Source organism: Lepidochelys kempii, chromosome 8 (genome assembly GCF_965140285.1).
Source record: "Lepidochelys kempii isolate rLepKem1 chromosome 8, rLepKem1.hap1, whole genome shotgun sequence".
NCBI classification, from domain to species: domain Eukaryota; kingdom Metazoa; phylum Chordata; order Testudines; family Cheloniidae; genus Lepidochelys; species Lepidochelys kempii.
In genome coordinates, this window is record NC_136387.1 from 8,579,645 (window position 1) to 8,604,211 (window position 24,567).

At 44.0% G+C, this 24,567-nt stretch overlaps 1 protein-coding gene across 7 annotated transcripts in view; it reads right to left on the reverse strand.

Moving 5' to 3' along the window:
* The window catches only part of CNOT6 (CCR4-NOT transcription complex subunit 6), a 51,757-nt gene extending 33,289 nt beyond the window's left edge, over positions 1–18,468 (reverse strand). The window contains exons 1-3 of one of the 7 annotated variants that reach the window (XM_073355408.1): positions 18,213–18,331; positions 15,510–15,884; positions 10,428–10,544 (exon numbers count right to left, since the gene is read on the reverse strand). The gene's annotated coding sequence lies outside the window, so the exon portion shown is untranslated. Of the gene's footprint in view, positions 1–10,427; positions 10,545–15,509; positions 15,890–16,718; positions 17,443–18,212; positions 18,332–18,445 lie in introns of those variants that run through there. The other 6 variants (XM_073355406.1, XM_073355409.2, XM_073355411.1 and 3 more) reach the window with 6 other exon arrangements.
* Between the last annotated feature and the right edge of the window lie 6,099 nt (positions 18,469–24,567).

Consider the following 24,567-nt stretch of genomic DNA (forward strand, 5'->3'; position numbering starts at 1 on the left):
GCTCTTAATATACCAACATTTTATGTGGTTACATAATGGTAGTAAGCATTTGTAGAGGAGTCTGCTACAGAGGAGCAATGGACAGTTATCAGAGAGAAATGGACATATGACATGAACAAGTAAAAATTTCTTGCCAGTTTATCTCAACCGTCTCATTCTTTTCTTTTTTCATTCCCTGCTGCAGCTCTCTGTATCACTAATGCATTTGTAGGGGCACAACCCTTTAGGGAATCCAACCCCACAGTATTAAATAGCTAAGAACTGGCAATTTTTCCATCAGTAAATCAACAGTAGAAGGGCTGTCAATACTGGAACTCTAAGCAGCACAGTTTTAACCTAATGAATCAGTCAACAAAAGCATAATTTCCTATGATAAATTTTTGGACGAAAGTCTAGTGAAATCAAATTTTCAGTTCATAATTCATCAATAAAGTTCAATTTTGGATGCAGCTGAGTCTTCCCCATATGTATATTCTAAAGCAGCGAACTATTGTTTGCTTGTAATATCTGATCCCACCATGGAATCACTTCATGGGAATGTAATAGTTAAAATGATTCTGCCAAGTTCTGTACTAAAAATTTATCTCATAAGGGATTCTGCTAGTAAGTATGCTAACTGAGGATACGATATGATCGGGATGGGCTTAAACAATATTAACAGACATCACTCCAAATTTACAATACCACTAATATATTAAAAACAAAAAACAGATAATGCAATCCAGAAAATGTAAACATTAGAATTAAATGTTACAGATCCCTAAAATATGCAGAATGTTATATTTATGGCTACTGTGGTAGCATCCAAGACCCCTGGTCATGAACCAGGGCCCCTATGTTAGACACTGTATAAACAAAGAACAAAGAAAGCCCTTCACCACAGGGCTTGCAATCTAAGGAATGACAAGATACAACAGTTCAATGCAGACCAGCACAAGGAAATAATGAAACAATATTGGCCAGCATGCTAGGCAGAGGTCACAGCAAATTAGCTAATCATTGTCAAGTATTTTGTAGACATCACAGCAAAGGAGAGTTTTAAGGACGGATTTAAGGAAGGACAACGGGGTAGTACTGTGGTTGTTTAAAGGGAGCTCCTCCCAAGCAGGGGGAACAGCATGGGAGAAAGCACAATGGACTCTTCTGAAAACTGAAGAAGTGGGTGATGACAGCTGGCATCACTAGCTGATTGGAGGAGGAAGCTGACATCTCAATAGCATGTGAGTTATGATAAATAGCCCGGGGATTGGGCAATGGGCCTTAAAAGTGAAGACAAGTAGTTTATATTTGATGCAACATAGAAAGGGAAGACAGTGGGGAATGCAAAGAGAGTGGTGACATGGTCAAAGCAACAAGCTAGGAAAGTTATCTGTGCAGCACAAAACTGCATTTGTCAAGGATCGAATAGAGGCCGTTACCATAATCGAGACAAGAGATTACGACAATCTGGACAAGAGTTTCAGCTGTGCAGATGGATAGGAAAGGCTATATTTTAGGGATGTTATGCAGAAAGAATTGGAAAGATTTAGATGTGGCTTGGATGAGGATCTAGAGAGGGCTGAGTTGAAGATGACACTCGGATTATGGGCCTGAGTGACAAGGAGTGTAGTGGTATTATCCACGGTGATTGAGAGAAGAGGGAAAGAAGCAGAGGACTTTGGGGGGAAAAACAGGAGTTCCGTTTTGCCTACATTGTGATTAAGCTGATGGCTGGACATCTACAAGGACATGCCAGGGAAACAGGCTGAGATTTTAGTTTAGACAGAAGGTGAAAGGTCTGGAGTAGAAAGGTAGATTTGAGAATCATCCGCATAGAGATTATAGTTGATCTTGTGTTTGCAGATCAGAGTGTGCAGAGTCAAGGTGCAGGGGGAGAAGAACAGGTGACCAAAGATGACGCTCTTTGGACAAAATTCCCACTGAATTTTAGGGGTTGGAAAGGATCCTCTGAAGGATATATTGGAGAGGTAGCAGAACCGGGTGATGTCTGAGTCACAGAAGCCAAGCAAGAACAAGATATCACAAATAAGACTGTGGTAGACAGTGTCAAAGGTGGCTTACAGGTCGAGAAGGATGATGATGGAAAGTACTGGTTCTGAGCTAAGGCCAGGAAAAGGCTATTAGATACTTTTTGGTGACTAATTTCAGTGGAGTTGTCACAGGGTAAGTTGCCTTGTTAAGTGCTCAGCTGCACCTGTGCTAGTTTTGGCCATGCCTCCAAGTCCAGGTAATGAGTAGTCACCTGACAAGGAGTCAAGTGATCAGAACTGGGGCATGCTGGGGGATAAAAAGGAGTCATGGGAGAGGAAAGAGGCTATTGCTGGCAGCTGCCTGCTGAGTAGTGTATGCAGCCCTACTGAAAGAGGGTTGTAGAAGGAAACGATGCCACTGCTCAAGAGGCTAAAGAAGGGTGTGATGGGACAAAAAAAAAAAAAGTGCTGTTGCTGAAGGAATCCAGCATCAGGGAGAAGAGACAATAACCCAGAAGAGGGGGATATTGGGGGCTTAGCTGGAGGGCCATGTCAGCAGTAAATGACTTTCTTCACGGCTAAAAGATAGAAACGTACAAGCAACTTTTCATTACTTCTTACTAATTATAAACCCTCATACTGGCTAAAGATTACATCAGAAAATGAGTGATGGTACATGTGACATACAGTAGTTCTCATCAAACACTGATGTTGGAAGCTCAGACAAGACCGTTCACTGGTGGAAATTCTGCAAACCTGTCACTTTGGTAACAACTGTTTCCCATGTAATCCAAACTTTCATTTAAAAACAGGTTCCAGCTGTTTCTGTTACAAAAGTAAGCTTTTCTTGCATCAACAGTAAGAGGATGTGTCTTCACTGCAGAGTAACTTTTCACTTATTCTCTTGGGTGTTGCCCTTAATCCCCCAACCATGCACAGAAGAAACCCTTTCACACATATGGTGTTTTCAACCTGGGCTGGCAGGTTCATCTGGGCCCGCAGGCTAAAGCCTGAGTGGGATTTTCACTCTGGTGGGTAACCTGCCCAGTTTATAGTGATGATGCAAAGTAAATCATCCAGGTGCTGGTATTTTTCCAATGCCTTCCTACAATTACACCCCCATGTGTCCAGGAGGACAGACCAGTTATCCTACAATTCACTGGGAAAGATTCACAGAGTGGCTCAGCTTACTGATATGGGGGAATATGTCCCCAGAAGACTGAGTGACACACACAGGTAGCAACAATGAGGACACAGTAACTCCAGTGTGGCTTTGCAATATGGCTGCTCACCCGTAAAGTAAATTAAGCAGGGTACTCAGACCCGAGCACTGATCTCCTGAGTTAACTTTACAGTGAAGACATACCCAAATAGTATTTTTGCCTTGTTAAACACATCTTGCAGAAATCTATCCCCACCCACAAAGCAGTAGCAAATGTGAAATAAGGTCCTTTCCCATTCCCATCATCCAGACTCTAGTTAAATATTAACATTTAAATAAAATCAAAATCTTAACTGAACTCAAAGTACATTGCTTTTAGATCATTTGAAAGACATGACAGCAGTTTTCAACAAACTATATAGCCAAATTAAAACTGTTAGCCTTTACTTAAGAGGGTCAAAAACTACCTGTTAGGACCTCTGAAAATTAGCCTCTTTAAATGGAAGGTAAATCATGTGCTGCAACTTTGGAGAACGCCTTCTATACATTGTATTGGGGAAGAGTACTTGAGCGGTGAGGACCAATATTTAAGATATAATGTAAACATCACCGCATCTTTAGGGATGCTGTGTTGCATTTGCTTTCTACTAAAAAGGTAGTCTGTGGGGCCCAAACAGGTTGAGTTTCTTCTGTCAGCACTGTCTTAAATTCTCACTCCTGTTTTATGAATAGGCTCACTCTACCCATTCCCCAAACAAGAATTTTAAAAATTACACTAAGCTAGAAGACTGTTCTGGTTTTCTGTCCCCTTCCCTCCTTATGTAGTAATTGCACTGTGGTTCATTACTTCCTGCCTAGATCATGAGAAAGTGGTGGCACTGTTAGAAAATTACAATTTTCGTAACGCCTAAGTCTCTAATATTCACAGTACAAAACTGGTAAGCTTCAGCAATTTGACTGCCAGATAACAAAAAAAATGCCCAAATCTTTGAAAATAAGTATTCTCAGTTAAGAGTTTCATCCACATTCTCTCTGAGAACAGGAATAAGAGAGTTCCTTGATGTTATGAGGTGTGGTTATTTGGTTTGGCTACCTTCCTGGGAGCTATTTTTATTAATTGAACTGGTAGCCAAAGATATCTCCTATTTCAAAAGATATTATACTCCAGCAGTTCTCCTTCAAGATAAAGGAGCCTGATTTCAGGAATTTCCAGAATTCAGCATCAATTCTTCATTTGGCCAGAATCACAGAAATGTAGGACTGGAAGGAAACTCAATAGGTCATTTATTACAATCCCCCACGCTGAGACAGGATTAAGTATTACTCTACACCATCCCTGACAGGTGTTTGTCTAACCTGTTCTTAAAAAGCCTTCAATGACAGATTCCACAACCTCCCTTACTGTCAGGAAGTTTTTCCTACTGTCTAACCTAAATGTCACTTGTTGCTACGAGTAAATGAAACTGATGCAATCATCATCCGATTATTGTTGCTCCTATAGACCCTACTGAAGCAGCATATGGAAGCAGCACAAGTGTGATGCCTCCATAGGATTTTTCCATAAGGAATTTTTTAACCACCACAAAGTACGAGAAAATGCAAGATTCCTTTGCTCCCACTTGGAATTTAAACCTCAGTATAATCTATTCAAGAATCTTCTGTCAAGTATATCTGACACAAACCTGGTCAGTGGTCCAAGGGTATCCCTTCTGATAATTTTTAAACATATTTTTCTGTTACCTAGCAATACAAAACCACAAGCTATACCTCCTCTTCTTGCTGACCAAGGCCTGGTCTAAATCTAAAACTTAGGTCAAACTAACTGTGTCACTTAGGGAACATGAAAAATTCACACCATTGAGAGATGTAGTTAAGTTTCGGGATACACACCACAAGGTTGACAAAAGAATTCTTCCGTTGATCTAGCTACTCTCTCCTGAAGGGGCGGATTCACTACAGCAATGGAGAAGACCCTTTCCTTGCTGTAGCACTTGTAGTGTAGACATACCCCAGGTCAGTCATTTATATTCACATACATCACTGCATTAAGAGTTAACAATGACATACAAATGCAAAATCCTAAAAGAATCTATCATCCTTGTTTCTTGCAAACAAGTTTAGAATAGGATTAGTTATGTAAAACTAGTGATTTGATTTTTCTACTCTAAAATTTACATACTTCCTTACAATTACATAAAAACAGGTTATGTAGCTAATTTCTTTGCAACCTAAAGATTCTTAAAAGATTTGTAACAAATTCTGTAAAGTACTTAAAATCTAACTGAAGTCAGCTGCAATGAACCTTCAGCACCAACTGAAAGACACAGAGCCCAGCTCTATGCTGAAAGCCCCCAAAAAACTTTTCTTAGCATAAGCCTAGGCTATTTTCAATGGGGGTAGAGTTCTGCTTACTCAGCACACCCTTAAGCCTTATTCAGCAGGTTTCATAAAGTCTGATGCACTCAGAATCCAATCAGATACATATTAAAAATGGCCTCCAGTCCACAACTCATTCCTCCTGAGAATGCTATGTTCCCTATTAGGTTTGTATATCTCCCTGGTGCTTTTGAGTCACCTTTATTTTTAAAGGCCTTCTGTGGGAAGGCAAATAGAGAGCATATTCTTAATAAAATCAAGCCTGCAGGGAACACCCTACCAATTTTCCATTTTAAATTTGAGTAGTTTCCTTCAATACAAAAATCCAGAATGCAAACTCTACAATTGGAAAATAAGGTCTTGCCTTTTCCCAAAAAGCCATCATTTTCCTTTAAAAGGAACAAGAAACATTTTAGAGTTTTACAAACTAAAGGATAAAATCTCTGAAGCCTAGAAGTTCTGAAAAACTCCTAATTTAGTCACTATGGTTTCACTGGTGCCAGGACAGGCCAGTTTTCACTTTTCCTATTCAATGGCTGTGAGCCAGTTTTGCCCCCAGCTCAGACGACAGCAGCCAAGTTGTGCCCAGCTTAAATAGCCCCAATGGGGCTCCGCAGGGTGCAGAACAGCTGAGGTGCAGTTCTGCTTCAACCACACCACCTCCCTTCCTGATCAGTCCTCTCTCTGCTCCACCTCAGAACGTCCCCTTCACCTGGGGCTGTTGCAGAAGTAGCACACAGCTGAAGAAGCCAGCTCTGCAGCTGGGAATAGAACATTACTATGCTGGAGGTATTCTCCTGGCATACCACATGCCTGCCCGGGACAGCCTACCTGGTGTAAAGAGGATTCAGAGTAATAACTAACAGGGCTTTAAGATTATGTCTACACTGCAATTAAAAACACGCTGGTGGCCCATGCCAGCTGACTCAGACTCGCAGGGCTGTTTACTTGCAGTGTTGATGATTGGGCTGCAGCCTGAGCTTGAACGTATACACCATGATTAAACAGACCCTTAGTCCGAGTCTGAGTCAGCTGGCATGGGCCAGCCACAGGTGTCTAACTGCAGTGTAGATATAGCCAAGGATGATTAGAGTAGCTATATGAGTCTTAATTTTCAGCAATGGTATATATAATGATGCTGCTAGTTAAAGCTGTTGTATATGAAAAATACCTGAAATTTTAAAGTTGTATTGATTATTTTAATATTTTTATTGTGGAACCCCCAGTCATGATCAGTACCTTGCAGTAGGTATTGTAGAAAAATATAGGAAGATTCAAGTCCCTGCATAAAATTCATAGTCTTAACTGTGCAAAATTTTCTTCTTACAATAATCCACACAGCTGAACAGATTTTTCTGAAACTTCAAAAAACAAAAGAAAAAAATGCATATTTGAGACTAAACATGAGAATGAAAAGCTGGAAATCATTTGAAAAAGCTGAGTGAAAAGGATGATTATAATAACAATTTCACAACCTGACCGCAATACCAGTTCTTATTCTTTAGACTGTCAAGTGAGATGGCCTGAGTAGAAATCATTTAGCCTATTGATTTTCATATGGACTATCTCAAAGCAAATTCTATTTATATTTGGGCTAACTACCGAATAACTCTTTATCCCTATCCAATCAAGTTAATCATAGTTAGTATACATGCAGTATATTTGGCATTTAAATGCCAAGACCCCTTATTGTATGTACCCTTTATGCAGTGATGAGCTGCCAAAATCTTAACAACTGGTTCTCTATAAAAAGTTCTGATTTAAGGGATGTGCCCCAGTATGTATTTTTTGTACCAATAGGGTTACCATACATCCATATTTTCCCGGGAGGACAGGATTCCCGCTGGACAGTGATTTAAGAACCAAAAAGCCTGACATGTCCAGGAAAATACGGGCGTGTGTTAACCCTGCCTAAAGTTCTTTTTTAAAAAGATGGGCCTGAACTAGAAATGAGCTCCGTTTCACAGGTGTGGGTCCCCGCCACTCCCTGGGGTGTGCTAGGGTGACCAGATGTCCCGATTTTATAGGGACAGTCCCAATTTGGGGGTCTTTTTCTTATATAGGCTCCTATTACCCCCCACCCCCGTCCTGATTTTTCACACTTGCTGTCTGCTCACCCTAGGGTGTGCACATGTGTGGGTCCCAGCTGCTCCCTGCCCCCCCTCATTGAAGCAGGTGTACAGGCACTAGTGGACGTGGGGCCAGCTGCAGACAGGGGTGTGGGGCAGGGCTAGCTGGAGGCAGGGGGTGCAGGACTGACTGCAGGCAGGGCAGGGTGTGCGGAGCTGGCTAGAGGCAGGGCAGGGGCTGACTGGATGTAGGGGCTGGCTGCAGGTAGGGCAGAGGGGTGCAGGGCTGGCTGGAGATGGGGGTGTGGGGCTGGCTGGAGATGGGGGTGTGGGGCTGGCTGGAGGCGGGGCAGGGGTTGACTGGAGGTAGGGGCTGGCTGCAGGCAGGGAAGGGGGTGTGGGGCTGGCTGGAGACAGGGGGTGTGGGGCTGGCTGGCTTCAGGCAGGGCTGCAGGGGGGTGCGACAGGGGTTGGCTGGAGACATGGGGTGCGCGGCTGGCTAGCTTTGGGCAGGGAGGTGCGTGCAGCAGGGGCTGGCTGTGGGCAGTGCAGGGGGTGCGGGGGTGGCTGAAGACAGGGGCTGGCTGCGGGCAGGGTGGTGGGTGCGGGGCTGGTGCGGACAGGGCAGGGAGTGCGGGGGTGGCTGGAGACAGGGCCTGGCTGTGGGCAGGTCAGTGGGTGCCGGCAGGGCCTGGCTGTGGGCAGGAGGTGCGGGGGTGGCTGGAGACGGGCTGGCTGCGGGCAGGGAGTGCGGGGGCGGCTGGCTGCAGGAGGGGCAGGGGCTGGCTAGAGACAGGGGCTGGCTGCATGCGGTGCAAGGGCTGCGGGCGGGGCAGGGGCTGGCCGCGGGCGCGGCAGGAGAGAGGGGCAGGAGACAGGGGCTGGCCGCGGGCAGGGCAGGGGGCGCGGCAGGAGACAGGGGCTGGCCGCGGGCAGGGCAGGGGGCGCGGCAGGAGACAGGGGCTGGCCGCGGGCAGGGCAGGGGGCGCGGCAGGAGACAGGGGCTGGCCGCGGGCAGGGCAGGGGGCGCGGCAGGAGACAGGGGCTGGCCGCGGGCAGGGCAGGGGGCGCGGCAGGAGACAGGGGCTGGCCGCGGGCAGGGCAGGGAGTGAGGGGGTGGCTGGAGACAGGGGTTGGCTGTGGGCAGGGAGAGCGGCTCGGAGCAGCCCGAGCAGCAGGATGCAGCCCAGGCCCAGCAGAGCAGCCAGGTACCCACCAGGCAGCAGCGGGAGCCCCAGGGCCTCCTGCTCGGGGGAGCAGGAGCAGCAGCAGCAACACAGCTCATGCCCAGCGCGGCAGCCCACATGGCTCCCGCAGTGCAGCGCCCCCAGCGGCCGGAGGAGGAATTACATCACTTCCCTGCCGGAGCCTATTAAAGCCTCATCGCCCCCTGCAGGGAAGCGGGTGAACAACCAGTTCTAAAACTGCTTCGCACGAACTGGTGCGAACGGACTCCAGCTCACCACTGCCTTTATGCATCTACAAAACTAAATTCTTCCTGCTAACGGACAAAGTCTGAGGTTGTCACACACAGCCTGACTCTGCTAACATTGCATTACACTGGGATCACCTTTGGAGTAAGATACAACTTTGGATTAAGGGTGGCAAAATTAGGTACTCAGTTATTACTCAGCTAAATTGCCAATAGCTTCAATGGCAATTTGCCTGAGTAAGGAGTTCAGAATTTGGCCATAAAGCAGCTCATCTTACTAAATACAGTTCCCTAAATAGTTATAAATAGGTACCTACATAAAGGCCTATATCGGGGTGGCCAAACTTACTGACTCTCTGAGCCGCATATGACAGTCTTCAGAAGTTCAAGAGCTGGGGCATAGCTGCCGGAGCTTGGGGCTTCAGCTCTGCAGGAGGCACCTGCTGGGGCCCGGGGCTTGGGGCTTCAGCCCTGAAGGGAGGAGGGTCTCAGACCTTCAGCCCCATGGGAAGCACCTGCCTGGCCTTGGGGCTTCATCTGCTTTTGCTGCTGCCTCTCCCCAAGGAGCTAAAGCAGAGACCCCTCCCTGCAGCTCCAAGCTGTTTGCCTCTGCCTCTCCAGGCAGAGCTAACACCCGTGAGCTGAAGGGAGGGGCCACTGAGAGAAAGAGAGAGAGCGTGCTTTGGGGTGTGTGACTCAAGCTGTTGGGAGGGCCGAACCTTTAAATTGTGCCCCCTCCACCCGCACTCTTACAGGCGGCATTTGTCTCTGGCAGAACCCCTAGTCACACCATTCTGCCGCAGGGCAGAAGCCCTGAGCTCTGCCCCCAGTCTGGTAGGTGGAGAATGGTGGGTATGGAGGGATCCGGGAGCTGTACTTTACTGTGAAAGAGCTGCACACAGCTCATGAGCCACAGTTTGGCCACGCCTGGCCTAGATGTTCGTCAGCTGCCACAGACAAATACTAAATATATTAACACTAAAACCAACGGCATTTCATATTATAGAAATAGTCAAGAGGCTGATATCCTGTCTACCTAGCCACCAACTGCTATTTAAGAAAAACAGCCATATACTGATGCAATGAATCAGGGTGGTCACAGATTGTTCAGACCTCAAAGTAAATCAATAAGCTTCTAACTCATTCCTTGAAAACATGAACCTTGCAAATACTTTATATATGTTTTGCGTATGATCTGATCATGGAAAAGAATGCCTCTTGATGGTTGTGCATTCAATGAATTCTGTAAATGTACAAACTGACTCTTCAGTAGCCAATGTGCACCTATCAACTACATGAACGATCTGTCCAGTGCATCACCTGAATGAAGAAATTGTACCCTTTCACATCTAATCCTTTAGAGAGTTAGCTTACAGTAAGGCTTCCGGTACACAAAATATTTACTGGTAAAAACTTGCCAGAAAAAAGTAAGGAAATTTCACACTGTTCTGGACTTTGCACCCCCTGTCATCAGCTTTGCAATGCTCCCAGTCAAGTCCAGATTGGAAACCACTTATGGCTGAACACTAGGAGAGCTGCAAAACAGATAAAAAAAAAATCAACATTAGACTAATCCTTTTATTCTGCCACAAAATGCACACAAATATTCTAGAATATAAGCCAAAAACTAGAAGTTTAAAAGGCTTCTTTACATTATTTTTGATTCTCTATGGTTAAGGCAAGGCGAGGTAGAGAATCCCTGGAATACCCCAACTTTCACAACCCTCCCTCAAACCCTTGTGTTGTAATGACCGTACTTGGGGTGAACATGCTCTTTCCTGAACTAGACACCACTGCTCAACTACCTGGAGACAGAGGGGCCACTCCACTTCCCATACTTTCAAGAATTGTGGGACCAAGCTCTCTCTCGTGTTCAGGATATTCCAACAAAAGAGTATACAGTGCAATGCAACTAGACTGCTGGGCTGGCCCTACCAAGACGCTTAAGTCTACTTTGCTGTAATTTCAGTTCTTAAATCAGTGGCTTATACTCAGTTTAATATTACATACAGGCCTATAATACAGCCACTGAACCAGAACAGCTTCTTGGGCGACATTAAAACCTTATGTAAATATATATTTAGCTTATGTACAAAAAATACTTTACCAATTATCCTTATAAAAATTACTGAAAAGCTGGTGCATTTGCAATATATCTTAAACTAAATATGTAATGTTATCCAAACATCTCAAGAATATAGAAAATGATTACACATTTATAAGGTAAAGTATCATAGCATCTGAGTTGCAAATTGCAAAATTCAATGAAAACATGATTTCTTGAAATAGGGAGCAAATGCTGTGCCACCTTCCCCAGTTAACAGTGAGACTTCCCTTTCAGTCAGCCAGGGTTTATCAACTAAGATACATGGAAAAGCCACACAAAACCTTAAAACATGACTTAGGAGCACCAAGCTTCTATGGCTGTCTACAATCCAGAGACCATGTCGGCACAGCTATGTTGACACAGCTGACTGCAAGACTTTTTCCTGTCAGTGTAGGAATACCACTTCCCACAACAACACGAGCTACATGTCAAGAAAAGCAGTCTTCTCTCGGCATAGCTGCATCTACACTGAGGGTTTTGTTGGCATAGCTATGTCGGTTAGGGGTGTGGTTTTTTTCACATCCCTGACTGACACAGATATGCTGATACAAGTTTTCAGCATGAACCAAGCCTAGCTCTTATCTGCCCCCTCTCTGGTGTGAAAAGGGTCATGTTTCCCTTGCTGAGGCTGGTCATAACTTTCCATTATAAGCCATGCTAGATGTTCCATGTTCGTCATCTTTAAATGTTATTAAAGTGCATTAGTGGTAATGAAATAGGTAACATTCTAACCATAGTATTACTGCTTGAAGCTGACAGCACAACAGGCTAAGACCATGAAGCTAGCACCATGGTATATTGTGATTATTTTTACTTACCTTTCCTTACCTTAAGCATTGAGTTTCACACCCAGTTAAACATCTCTATGGATGTCTTATTTATGGATTTTGTTATGTTCCAAACTACAGCACTAGAAATCCGGGCAGCACTATCTTAATTTGAGTCTACATGAACCTTCTCTTAGGTCAAGCCACCTCTCCCTCCTGCACAGTAACCAACAGATTACATTTTTCTCATACAGAATTACCGAATAAAAAAAAATTTAACTACTGCAGGCTTCATGAACTCACAAAAAAAAAAATTAGGTCTGTGAGCAAGTTTTCTATAAGAATAAGCGTGTGCCACAATTTGTCTTTAAGCCAACCTGTTTGAGTGGGCGAAATGTAATCTCAAACTTTCCTAAAATAGCCTTCCCTAGCATAATACTACATTTGCAAGACTTTCAACAAAAGTTTTTTAGCGACAGTTAAATAGCCATTAATGGTCAAAGCTGGGCAAGAACAATGTCTTAATCTTAGCTATGGAGCTGCTACTGTGGTTACCCACTTACCCTGTCAGACAATGCAGATAATGTTATATACAGTCAGTCCTAGTTTTGTTTTGGTTTAGCTTCAGGCCTTCCAATCTTTGTAGATGTCTCAAACATATGGAATAAAGTCTGTTCATGAATACCAGTCAATTCTTAAAATGTAGTGTATTAGCCATGATTCTGCAAGCTGATCTGCTTATGCAGATCCTTTCACTTGTAGAGTTCCACGGAAGTCAGATCAACTTGCAGGATTAGCGCCTCAAGTCATTCGTTTTTCCCAAAGCATCCAAAGCAGTAAGACTAAAAGATCTTTTAATATACTACAGATTAAACCTAAATTATAATATGCAACAAGGTCCTGGTATTGAGGTATGGTGCAGCACATTAAATAACCCCCTTCCACATCAGCAACCTGATGCCATAAACCCTACTTCAGACTAACTTAGCACATTCTATAAACTCCTCCAGCTGCAGTCTGCTGTCAAATCCCCTCTTTCCCCTAATGACAGCAGAGGAAGGAGTTGAGGGAGGGAGGTAGTTTGAGATGCTGCAGTAAGAGGGCTGTTAGAAGTTAAAACCCACTGGAGCAAGCTTGAAGTAGGAAGGTTCCGGTTGTCCTGCAGAACTCTCTCTTACCGAGCTTGGAAACTCTGCAAGTCAGGAACTTCGCTAGCTGCTAAAACAAAGATGTACAGAAGTGCCATGCTGGCCTAGCTCCTCTCAAGTGGAGCTCCTAAGGTGCCTGTTGGGAAACCTCTCTCCCACAAACCTTAGGAGCTCCACAGACAGAGAAGGAACCTATTCTGCAGAGCTCCTAATCTCTCTTACAGCATGGGCTCTGTTCCAACAGGGCAAGCATTTCTTCTCCAATGCCTCTTCACCGCTGTTTACAATTATTATTATATTTTTTAAATCTTTCTTGGCCACTGCCTGGTCCCTTCTTGACAGCTCCACCAAATCCCATGCTCTTGGACAGCCATTTATGCAGCAGTTTTACAAAAGGGCTTTGAGTAATTTATTAAAAAAAAAAAAAAAAGCTATCTTGCAGACCTCTCTCTGGCAGTTGGCAAAAAATTTAAAAAATCAAAGCTATTTTGGAGTTATAATTATTAATCCCTTAAAAACTGAAAGCTTAAAGCATCTTAACAGCTTTTGATAAGCGACCTCCATCTATGCATTTGTTACATACATTTTCAAGGCTTTAACTCAATTGCAGAAATTCACTTAACATGGAAACTGTGTGTGTACACAAATACATGCCAACTTTCAGAATAAGTGAACTTTTATAGCCTAATTAAAACATGGGACCTTACAATAAATGCTATGACTTATGAGATCTATAAAATGATCACACCTCCAAGTGTAACGCACCAAAATTGGATTACGGGAAAGAATGCATAACACTATGTCAGGTAGGGCTAGACTAAACACTGCAGAGGTTCAATTTGAGTCTACTCTGTGTACTTTACTATTAAACTTTCAAAATTACATAGCAGCTTCCATGTCAAAAGACTTTACAAGCATTATTGAATCTAACCTAAGAGCTCCCTTGTGGAGTGTGTAATTTGTTCTGAAGTTAAAAATAAAAAAAACACTATGTGACCCAGGCAAGGTATAACCTCTGTCTATGGCAGAACTATGAATGAAACCCAGATCTTGGGACTCAGTCTGCTGCCTGAACTACAAAGCTATTCTCATCAGGTTTTAAGGCTTGAAGTATTTTCTTCTCAAACTGATTCTACATCATGACAAATTGTTACCTTTGAGTATTAACATTTGTCAACAACAACAACAAAAATTGCAAGGAGCAAAGGAAATCTATGGGGATAGCAATGACTTATGTAACGGGTATTGTGTATACAATCCTAGACTCAAAAGAAAAAAAGGAGACTTCCTTCACAAATATGTGATCCACACATAACCCACACTTATCTCAGAGTAACAGCCGTGTTAGTCTGTATTCGCAAAAAGAAAAGGAGTACTTGTGGCACCTTAGAGACTAACCAATTTATTTGAGCATAACCTTTCGTGAGCTACAGCTCACTTCATCGGATGCATACTGTAGCTCACGAAAGCTTATGCTCAAATAAATTGGTTAGTCTCTAAGGTGCCACAAGTACTCCTTTTCTTTTTGCGAACCCACACTTAATTAGTGTGGCTGTCTGGACCAGGAATGTCAAGTTACCCATGATTCATGTGTATCACCAATATTACATGACAAGATTAACAGAGTTCTTGTAAATTACAATATTCTGCTGGCAGAAAAAACAGAGCAAACAGTATGCAATCTTTTGGGGACAGGGACTATATTTGGCTTGTGTTTTTACAGAACCTAGAACAATGGGGTTCTGCTCCATGACTGGGAATCCTAGGCATTATGACAATACTATGATAATAATGCATGTTGCACTATGAACAAAAATCCTTACCTTCTTGGGTTTGGAAGTAGAAGGTTGTGCAGCTGGGATTTTATATACATGATAGTGTCTTATAAAGTGATAGCAGTGCTTACTGTATTAGGCTATGTCTACTGCGCAGCTTACAGCAGTGTCGCTAAAGTCTTGCCACTGTAAGGCACGCAGCATAGTCACGGCGGGAGAGAGCTCTCCAGCCAACAAAACCACCCCAAACAGGGGCGGTAGCTTTGTTGGCAGGAGAGTGTCTCCCACCAACAAAGCACTGTCCACACCGGCACTTCTGGTCTGTAAAACTTTTGACAGTCAGGCATGTGTTTTTTTTCCACACACGAGTGCTAAAAGTTTTACCCACGAAAGTGCAGCGTAGACATAGCCTTAGAAGGATGTTAAACTTTTTTGTGGTGAGGTGCATAATTTTTTGTAAATCTTGTAACCTTGGAAGCATTTCTTCTAGTTTTCAAAGCAGCTTTCTCCATTATAAACAATACACCAGGTTTACTAATAGTTCTCTTCTTGCTCACTTCTAGAATATCCTGATCTCAATATTTTTATTTCCAACATTTACCACTGTGAACCCAGTTTAACAAGACTTCTTCAAACTTGGGGACACTACATTCTTTTTTTAAAAAGAAAAGATCTGAAAATATAAAATACCAAAAGTAGTTACCTGCCCATGCAGTATTATAGTCTCATCTATCTTTATATTTCAGTTCTTCCTCTAACATTCAAGCAAAGTAAACAGCCTGAACACATCAAGGATGCACCCAGAGTTCAACTTCAATATGCAAACACAAAAAAGATGCATAGTAGTCTCCTTTTTATAAATGGACTGATCCAAGCGATTCAAGTGGAAAGTGAATAAAGCGTTAATCCAAATGCGAATGGCTCCATTTCAGTAATAGCGTGAATAAACCCCCACAGAAGGCTTCATTGCTAGCAGCAAACTCCACAGAGTCCAGATGAACCAGCAGGAAGAACACAGGGCAGATAATCCTGTAAAATTACCCCAGTGGAAATGTTGATAAATTCCCAATTACGAGACCTGCTCTAGGATGAAAAAAAATGCAAGATACAATAAAATTACCAGTCAACACTTGCAAACCTTCACACTTAAAACCAGACAATTATCACAAGTATTCCTTAATCCTTTTAATTTTGTATCTGTTACCCATAACAGTGAAATCCAGATAAATAAAATAACCCCCTGAAACTAAACAAAGGACAATTGAAGAGCCATAATTGTTATAAATCAAATGTTATCCTAGAGAGTCATATTCAAGCAATTTTTGTCTCTACATCACTAATATTTTAGATCAAAAGAAAACTTAAGCCATTTTTCTGTTTTTCCCCCCCATATGAAGTGTGGATGGGACAATGAAGCCAGTTTCACAAGCAATTTTTTTTTAATTTGTAGAGACATTATTGGTCAGGTTATGTAAAAGTTTGTTTCTAAAATCTAAATTTGGGGCAAAATATGAGGAGTTGCCCTGTAAGAGTTGTGCTAACCTGGCCAGTTGGACACATAGCAACTTAAAATTCTTCACATTTAAGAACACGCAGAGTAGACAAAGTAGGTCTTGCATCTAGTCCACAGCTGCTTACTCTCTGCATGTTTGTCCCAGAGTCTGACAAATGTAATAGCAATCCTTCCCCCCAAACCACCAATTACAGAAATAATTGCTTGCTCAAGAGCTTAGTACCTAATCAGTTGGATATTATTATAATTTCCATTATTAAAGATATGCACACATCTCTTCATGTAAGCATATTGCATAAACTTGTCTTTGGAGTAATCCTGAGAGATATGTATCCAAATTCCCCTGTTTACCCCCTACATGTGTGAGTGTCCCACAGTCTCCCTGGCCCAGCCACTTACCTGCATGTCACCGCAAGTCCTGCCCTCCCAACTCATTGAATTGGACAGCAGGGTTGTCAATCACAGTCTAACACTCTTTCCTTTCTATTTCAGACAGATCTAAGCAGTTGTTGCTGTGGCCTCCCTGCCAGCTAGGCCTCAGTTTTAGACCATCAGCAGCAAATGCAAGTGTAAGCTTCTCTCACAACAGAAAACAGATTTTGTTTACAAGCCAGTTTTGTTTGTTCATAAAACAAGACTTACAAAAAGAATACATCAGCTTAAATGAATTAAAGTATCTCAATGCAGGGGGGGGGGAGACTGATGGAAAACTGTGGTCTGACTGTAGATGGACAATTATCAGACTGATGTCATTTCCCTCTGTCTTTATGTTTAATTATTTTAAACTCAATTACACAGGAAAACTTCCAGATGCCATTATACTAATTTCAAGTCCATTGTCACTGCCTCTTAATTGCTTTCTCAATGCATATATGCCTTTGAAAAGAGAATAATAAACCTAACGCCTCTGAAAGAAGCCTCCCCTCTTTCCTCTCACTGCAAATCCACCCTAAAGTAGTAAAATTGCTTTCTAAATGCAAATAAATATGGGGTACAATAAGCTACTGAGGTAAGGAGGCCCCTTTCCTCTCAGCTCCCTTATTCTGTGGATAAATCTTCCATCTAATTCCTCTTGAAAAATAAGCCCCTACCAGAGTTTCTCATAGCAACAACCCACTCAAGCCCCCCTCCTTGAAAGCCTCCCCCCAGCTTCAAGCAATAATGCTTCCCCACCCTTTCTTCCCCTCTCCAATGACTCCCCTCTCCTCACTCAGCCCTGTGAGAGGAATACCCCTTCCCAGCCAAAACTCCCCACCACTTAGAGTATTCATAGAGCCCCCTGCTCCTCAGAGCAAAAACATTCCCCCATTTTTCCCAGCTAGCACCCACAACGCGTTAATACTTCCTCTAAGGGAGTAACACCCCCAACTCAGAACACTACTACTTCCCAGGCCCCCGAGCAATACTACCATCCACCCTCCCCCAAACCAATAGCTCCCCCTCCTCCCCTGCCCCAGAGCAATATTACTCCACCCTCAGAGCAATACTACCCCCCACAACTTCCATAACAATAGCCCCCAACCCAAGCGCACCTCCAAACCAATGAGCCATTCTCTGCCCACACCTCCCGGGCCAATACTGCACCCACCCTGGGTACTCCCATCCCTTTTACCCCCAACCTAGGGGCGCCCGTCTCTCTCCCCCTCCCCGCGAGCGGTAATGCTTCTCCCCACCTCCATTCTCCCGGAGCGGTAATACCCGCCCCTTGCCCCCTCAAAGCAGCAGTACTCTCTCCCTCCCTTCCCCCACAAGCGCAATAATACCCTCTCCGGAGTAATAATCCCCCCCCCCCGCGTAATACTCTGCCCGACTCCCAGAACAAGAGCCCCCTCGAGGGAAGGCCCCGGGGTACCCACAGAGGCGGCAGTCGCTTCCCCCCGCTCCTCCCCGTACCTGTGGCTGCAGCATCCCCGTCTCCCCGCCGCCCTCTCTCCGCTGCCTGCCTGGCTCTTTGTTTCCTGCCGCGGGCCGGACGGGAGAGCAGCTTCCCCCCCGCCTCCTCCTCCTCCTCCTCCCCCCCCTTCCCCTCACACGCATTGAAAGCAAACAAGCATCATGGCGGCAGCGGGGAGGCCGCTGCCGCCTCTCCCCCAGCATCTCCGCCCGCTGAGGCCGCCCACACTCACCGCACACCACGCGCCATTGGCTGCGCGAAAGAAGCCTCGCGCCGAGTCGCGCGGCGTTGCTGGGCCTGCCGGAGCGCCGCCTCCCGCCTCCCGCCCAGCCGCCGCCGCCGCCGCCGCGAGTGGTGCGAGGCCGCTGAGGGCCTGCGCCGCGCTCGGAGCTTCCCCCAGAGCGAAACGGGCCGGACCGCAGCAGATTCCGAGGGAGGGAAGTGGGGGGATATGAGGGGCCTGTGGGGTCCGAAGGGGAGGGCTGCTGGGGGGGGGGGATCAGAGATACGGGCCGGTGGGGTTGGGCGGGGTGGGGGGCTGCAAGCCCTGGGGGAATTATGGGGGGAGAGGATCTGGAGGCAGGGGTCTGTGCATTGGGGAGGGAATCTGGCGGTGTCAGGCGGGGGGCTGAAAGGAGGTGCGGGTCGGTGGGGGGGGGGCTGAATGTGGGGGGTTGCAGAGAATTGGGTGTGAAGAGATAAGGGATAAGGTTGGGGAGGGGGGTCGAGATGTTCGAGGTGGGGTTTGGAGGTGTGTGCCTGCCAGGGGGATTGGATCAGGTTTGGGGGGAGGGTTGATAGGAGAGGGGAATGGGATCTGGTAGTGTGGATTGAGGGGGATCTGTTTGGGGGCAGTTTAGGGGGGTACATGGGGATTACATGTTGACAGGGCAGTTAAGAAGATTAGGTAGGGGGCACAAGTAGTTGCAGAACAGCAAACTGGCAGGGTGGTGGCAGAAGAGATGGGTGGGGTGAATGGAATATATTGGTGAGGGATGACTACACCTATTGAGGCTCTGGGGGGTGAGCGGATCCCCACACCTATAGTCTCTACCCCCCTCCCCCAGCCTATGGGGAGGAGCCACTGAATCCAGGCATCAAAAGATTATGGGGGACAACAAATGAAAAAACAGGGATGGGAGTGAGGGTCACAGGTTCAAAAGCACTGATCCAGAGGGAAACACCTAGCAGAGAACCCCAGACAGTGCCCACTGCTCCTTGAAGGCAGTGGGACAGAGGCATTGGTGGGTGTGTAAGGTTGGAGGAGAACTTTGAAATAGTGTGGGTTGGAGGAGTACTTTAGGGTATATGCAGAAAGATGGAGGATCATTGGGGAGCTGGAGGAGCAGATGGAGTGAGGGTGTGAATGGGATTGAAGTTGAAGGGTACTGTGCATGAGAGAGGGGATAATTGGTAGAAGGGACAGAAAAGCAGATTAAAAAAATAACAAAAATGTTAATAGGCTTTAGCATTCTGATATACATTTTCAATAGAAAGCTGATACAATAAGGGAAATGGTATTTGGCTGTAAAAAAATAAAAAGCTCACGATATAAGGGCTAGAAAGACTATTAAAGTAAATAGCATGAGGAACAAAGTATTTTAACAAAAAGTAATGACAGCCCTTAAAAGAAGTTTAAGTTTTTTATGCAAGCATGAGAAGAAGTATGACCAAGAAATCAAACATAAGGAAAACCGTCTTTTTGCTCTATGCATGTACATTTGCTAGATCCTTGACTGGTGGCCTCTAGGCCAGCTAAATCAATAGCAAGTTATCTGCAACTAAAAATATAACGTTAGCAATTTATTTGAAAATGTTGGTGTAGGAAGCAATAGGAGGAACTGTTTAGCAGAGACATATGTATTCAGATATGGGGAAGAATAGCATACAGTATGTTGTTTGTATTACTGTAGTGCCTAGGAGTCCTAGTCATGGAGTAGGACCCCATTGTACTAAGTGGTGTATAAACACAGAACAAAAAGGCTGTCACTGCCCCAAAGAGCTTACAGTCTAAGCCCATGTCTACACTTATAAGCTTACAGTGACACAGCTGTACTGATACAGCTGTGCCGCTGTGAGAGCACTCAGGTAGCCGCATTATGCTGATGGGAGAGAGCTCTCCTGTCGGCATAATAAAGCCTGCTCTACAAGCGGTGATAGCTGAGTTGGCGGGAGAGTGTCTCACGCCAACATAGCACTGTGCACACAAGCACTTATGCCGGCAAAACTTATGTTGCTTGGGTGTGTTTTTCACACCCATGAGTGACATAAGTGCTAGTGTAGACATGGCCTATGTATAACAAGAGAGAACAGATGGATATAGATTGACAGACGGTAGTACAAGGAAACAGCACACCACTAGCCTGGCTGTTGTCAAGTTTCTTGTAGACATCATGGAAAATAAAATTTTAAGTAGGGCTTTGAAGCAGGATAATCCTTTTGCTGGTGGAGGAGCTCCTCTCAAGTCTGAGGGCAGCATGATAGAAAGCATGAAGGTGCCTGTTTGAAAATTTAACACACACGTGATTGAGGCTAACATCATTGGCAATTGAAGGTGGAAGTTGACATCTCAATAGTGAATAATATGACAGGATAGGGATAGGCCATGAAGGGCCTTGAAAATGAAGATAAGTAGCTTATTTTTGAAGCAATAGAAAAGTGGGTCCAGTGGAGGGATCCAAAAGGGGTTATGTCAAAGTATCGGGCTAGGAAAATGATATTTCTATCAGTATTGAATGGATATGAGTAGGACAAGGTTGCAATAGTCAAGTCCAGAGAGAAGAATGTTTCAGTGGTTAAAACACCAGATAAGGAGAGCCTGGACAGGAGTTTTAGTTGGATGGATAGGAAAGGCTGTATCTTAGAGATGTTATGCAGAAAAAATCTGCAAGAATTAGATATAGCCTGGGTATGAGGACCTAGAGGTTACAGGTCTGAGTGACAGGCAGGATGTCGCATATAAGTAGAGGCATGTAACAAAAAATAAAGCAAACTGTAGTTCCGTGGATGTGAAACAAGACTGTTCTCGTGTAATATAATGTGTAAAAAGAACTCGAAAGGGACCATTCCCCAGCTTGCTTCTGAGCAATGCACGTGATATGCTTTGAAAACAATGACCATAAAACTTATTACATACATAATCTTGGTGACAGACTTAGCAATCATCACATTAGTAATAGATCCAAATGAATGATTTCCTTCTTTGGCTCTCTATTTCGGACCTACTCACAGTATATTTTAGGATTCTGAATCGGAAAGCTGCTTTATTGCTCAAGCTCATGTAACGTCACTTCTCAGACTGTTTTCTGATCACCAGCTACCCATAGAATGTATCTATCTGTCTGGAGCTGAACTACATTTCAGTCTGCAAAAGTAGTCATAAATCTTCAAATACATAACAGGTTTTTCCAAGAATTGTTACTTATCTAGAGGAGTTAGGCTAGAGAGCTATGAATAGCTGTGGGGGACTGCATACCTGAGGACTGATACTAGGATATAATGTGTAGAGTTTTTCATCTTTAGGTTGTGTGTTTGAAACCCTGCACAAGTTAAAAAGGGACCAAAGGTCCATTATCATCTAATGTCTGCCTTATTTTTTCCAATTCCATTTCTCAGTGAAAAATGTCCACATTGCCAAAACCTATGTCACTTGGCCTTCTGAGGTCAAAGACCATGAATGGGTAATGGAACCTGGACCCTCCTTTCACCTCTGGAGTTGCCATCTCCAGATTAGGCACGTTGTTGGGGCAAAGGGGCAAGCTGGTACTTCCATCACTCTGATTGTAGATTATACAGTCTCCTGAGTTACAAACACTATTTTGTCACACATTTAAAAATAGATAGGGAAAGAATCCATTGACTGTTGCCATGATCATTTCAAATAGAGACCAATTGGCAAAAATAAGTGAATTTTAGATGATTGAGGCCTTTGACCATCAGAAGAAGTAATTACAAAATGCTTGCAAAATTCACTGTGCTGTACTACTACTGAATGCTAGCAAGTGGTCTCAAACTTGCAGTTCAAGATGCAGCAAATTAGCATATTCCAAACTTTGATCTAATTCAAATTGATTCTCTGGTGACATTTTTAATTGGCTGTAAAGCAAACAAACAAAAACATTTGTTCAGAGATTCCAAAGTGGTTTACACCGTTGACCTCAATGCAATTTTTTAACAGTCAATTTGATTATGGGGTTGAAATTGCAGAGAAGAGCAAAGTCAGCTACATATTTTACCAGAAACTGTTATGGTACACTGAATTTCCTCCCCCAAGAGTACTCTTACTTATTTGTACATGTGATTAACTTTTGCTCCACATAAGTATAATCAGAACTGTAGCCAGGCAAACAGTTGAACAGATGGTTAGTGACAGTATTAACTTTCTGGTCTGGATGTTTAATGAGATCTGAGATTGTAACATGAGGTTCTTTCACTTTGTCTCTAACATGGCAGATATAGTATATGAGAGTGCGCTTGTTGCTCAAGGTTATAAATTCATCAGTCAAAAGACAGGCCGTACCATTAATCTTTTACCTGCTCAGAAACCTTTTCATATGTTTCAGGAGCAATGCTGTTACATGGAGTACAATCAGTCTTCCTGAATTCAGGCCAGCAGTATCCTGAAGCTTAAATGAGTCAAATTAATGCAAGAGTTGGTTGTTTTGTTTAGACAAATTACATTTGTCCCCCACTGAGGTTTTGTTCCCATTCACTATGTCTAGTGCTTCAGAAGGAAAATTGCTAATTGGTTCTCATGTTCTACATCATAGGCAGACCTGGTAGCACCACCTATACTTAAGGTTGCCCAACATTTCCCCTTGTAAGATTCTGTTTTCAATTGCTTATAACTTTACCAAATGGTAACCATTGGGGCTGAAATTTCCTGTGCTGTGTCTGCTTCAGGCTAAATATTTTTGGAAAGTTCAGAAAAAAATGCTTCAGACATTTCCAAGAACAAGGTTAGGGAAAAATACATTGTTTTGCTCATGTTGGAAATTCTTACAGCTGTTGTGTAAGAAGCTCTAGCACCTCTGTGCTTTAGATGGGGGGTATGAAATTTGGCAGGGGGTTGCTTTTGTGGCTGGGATGTGTAGCTTTGCTTTTCCCTGAATAAACTCCAAGATTTGGCCAAAATTACAAGCCTTTGAAAAATCTCCATTTGCATGTGTTAAGTATAGACTTGCTTGGCCATTAAATTAATAGATTCCAAGGCCAGAAGGGACAGTTGTGATCATCTAGTATGATCTGTATGACACAATCCACAGAACTTCCCCAAAATAATTCTCGGTAGAGTTTATCTGCACTAAGTGTGCTCAGTCCCCTCAGAGCTCCTGACTGTAGATCGGACTACATGCACTATCCCTAGAGAGAGACTGAGCACGCTCCAGGATAGGGCTGTGAGGTCTGAACAGCGCTCGTGCCTCCTGGCTCCTGAGAGTTGCTGTGATGCTGAATACAGAAACTGAGAGCAGGGAAACTCTGCTATGCTCTCAGTGGCTCGCCCTGCTTGTACCTGGGCAGTGCAGAGGAGAAAGAAGAACTTCTTGTCTGGAATGCAACGGGTGATGAATGAGGAAGAGAGGGAAAAGAGAAGCTGGCTGGGGAGATGGGCAAGAGGGAATGAGCAGGATGAACTCAAGTAGCAGAGGACTGTGCTGTGAATCTAAGCATCCCAGCATTGTTGATGAGAGAAATTGGGGGTCTGTATGGCTCCACGTGATAGAAGGTGTTCTTTCAGTTCGCTTTTTAAAGATTTAGTTTTTTGGTGTGTAATTTCCAACGTTAAAAAAATATCAAGTTGCAAAGTCAAGCATTCAAAAGTCAGTAAATGTCAGAATTAAGGCAGGCTTTAATTATGAGATCATATACTGAACTACTTTTTCCACAGTAACCCTGCCTCATGCAGTGCACAGGATGGACTGTGCTCTGAGAATGAATCCAGGTTGCATAATGATAGAGGCTGTTGTCTGTACAACTCGTTCGTTTGTTGCAGAAGTTGGAAAGCATATAGTGAATGAGGCCAGGAGAGAAAGGAAAGTCTCATGGTTAAGATTGTTGATTGCTACCCTAGAAAACTGGACTCTATCCCTGCCTGTGCCACAGTGAGTTCTTATGGGATGCTGGGCGAGTCACATAGTGGTTACTCTTGTCATTTTCTGGGCACTCAACTGGAGACACCAAGGGTCTGATTTGTGGAAAAGCTGAGCACTGACAATGGCAACAGTTCAGTGGAAGTGCCGCTCTGTAAATATAAAGTGCTAATAAATGCTAACTATTTTGAAAAATCAGGTCTTAGTCTACTCCAATTGGGTACCCAAAATTAGTTGACATTTGACAATTTTGGCCATTCTGTCC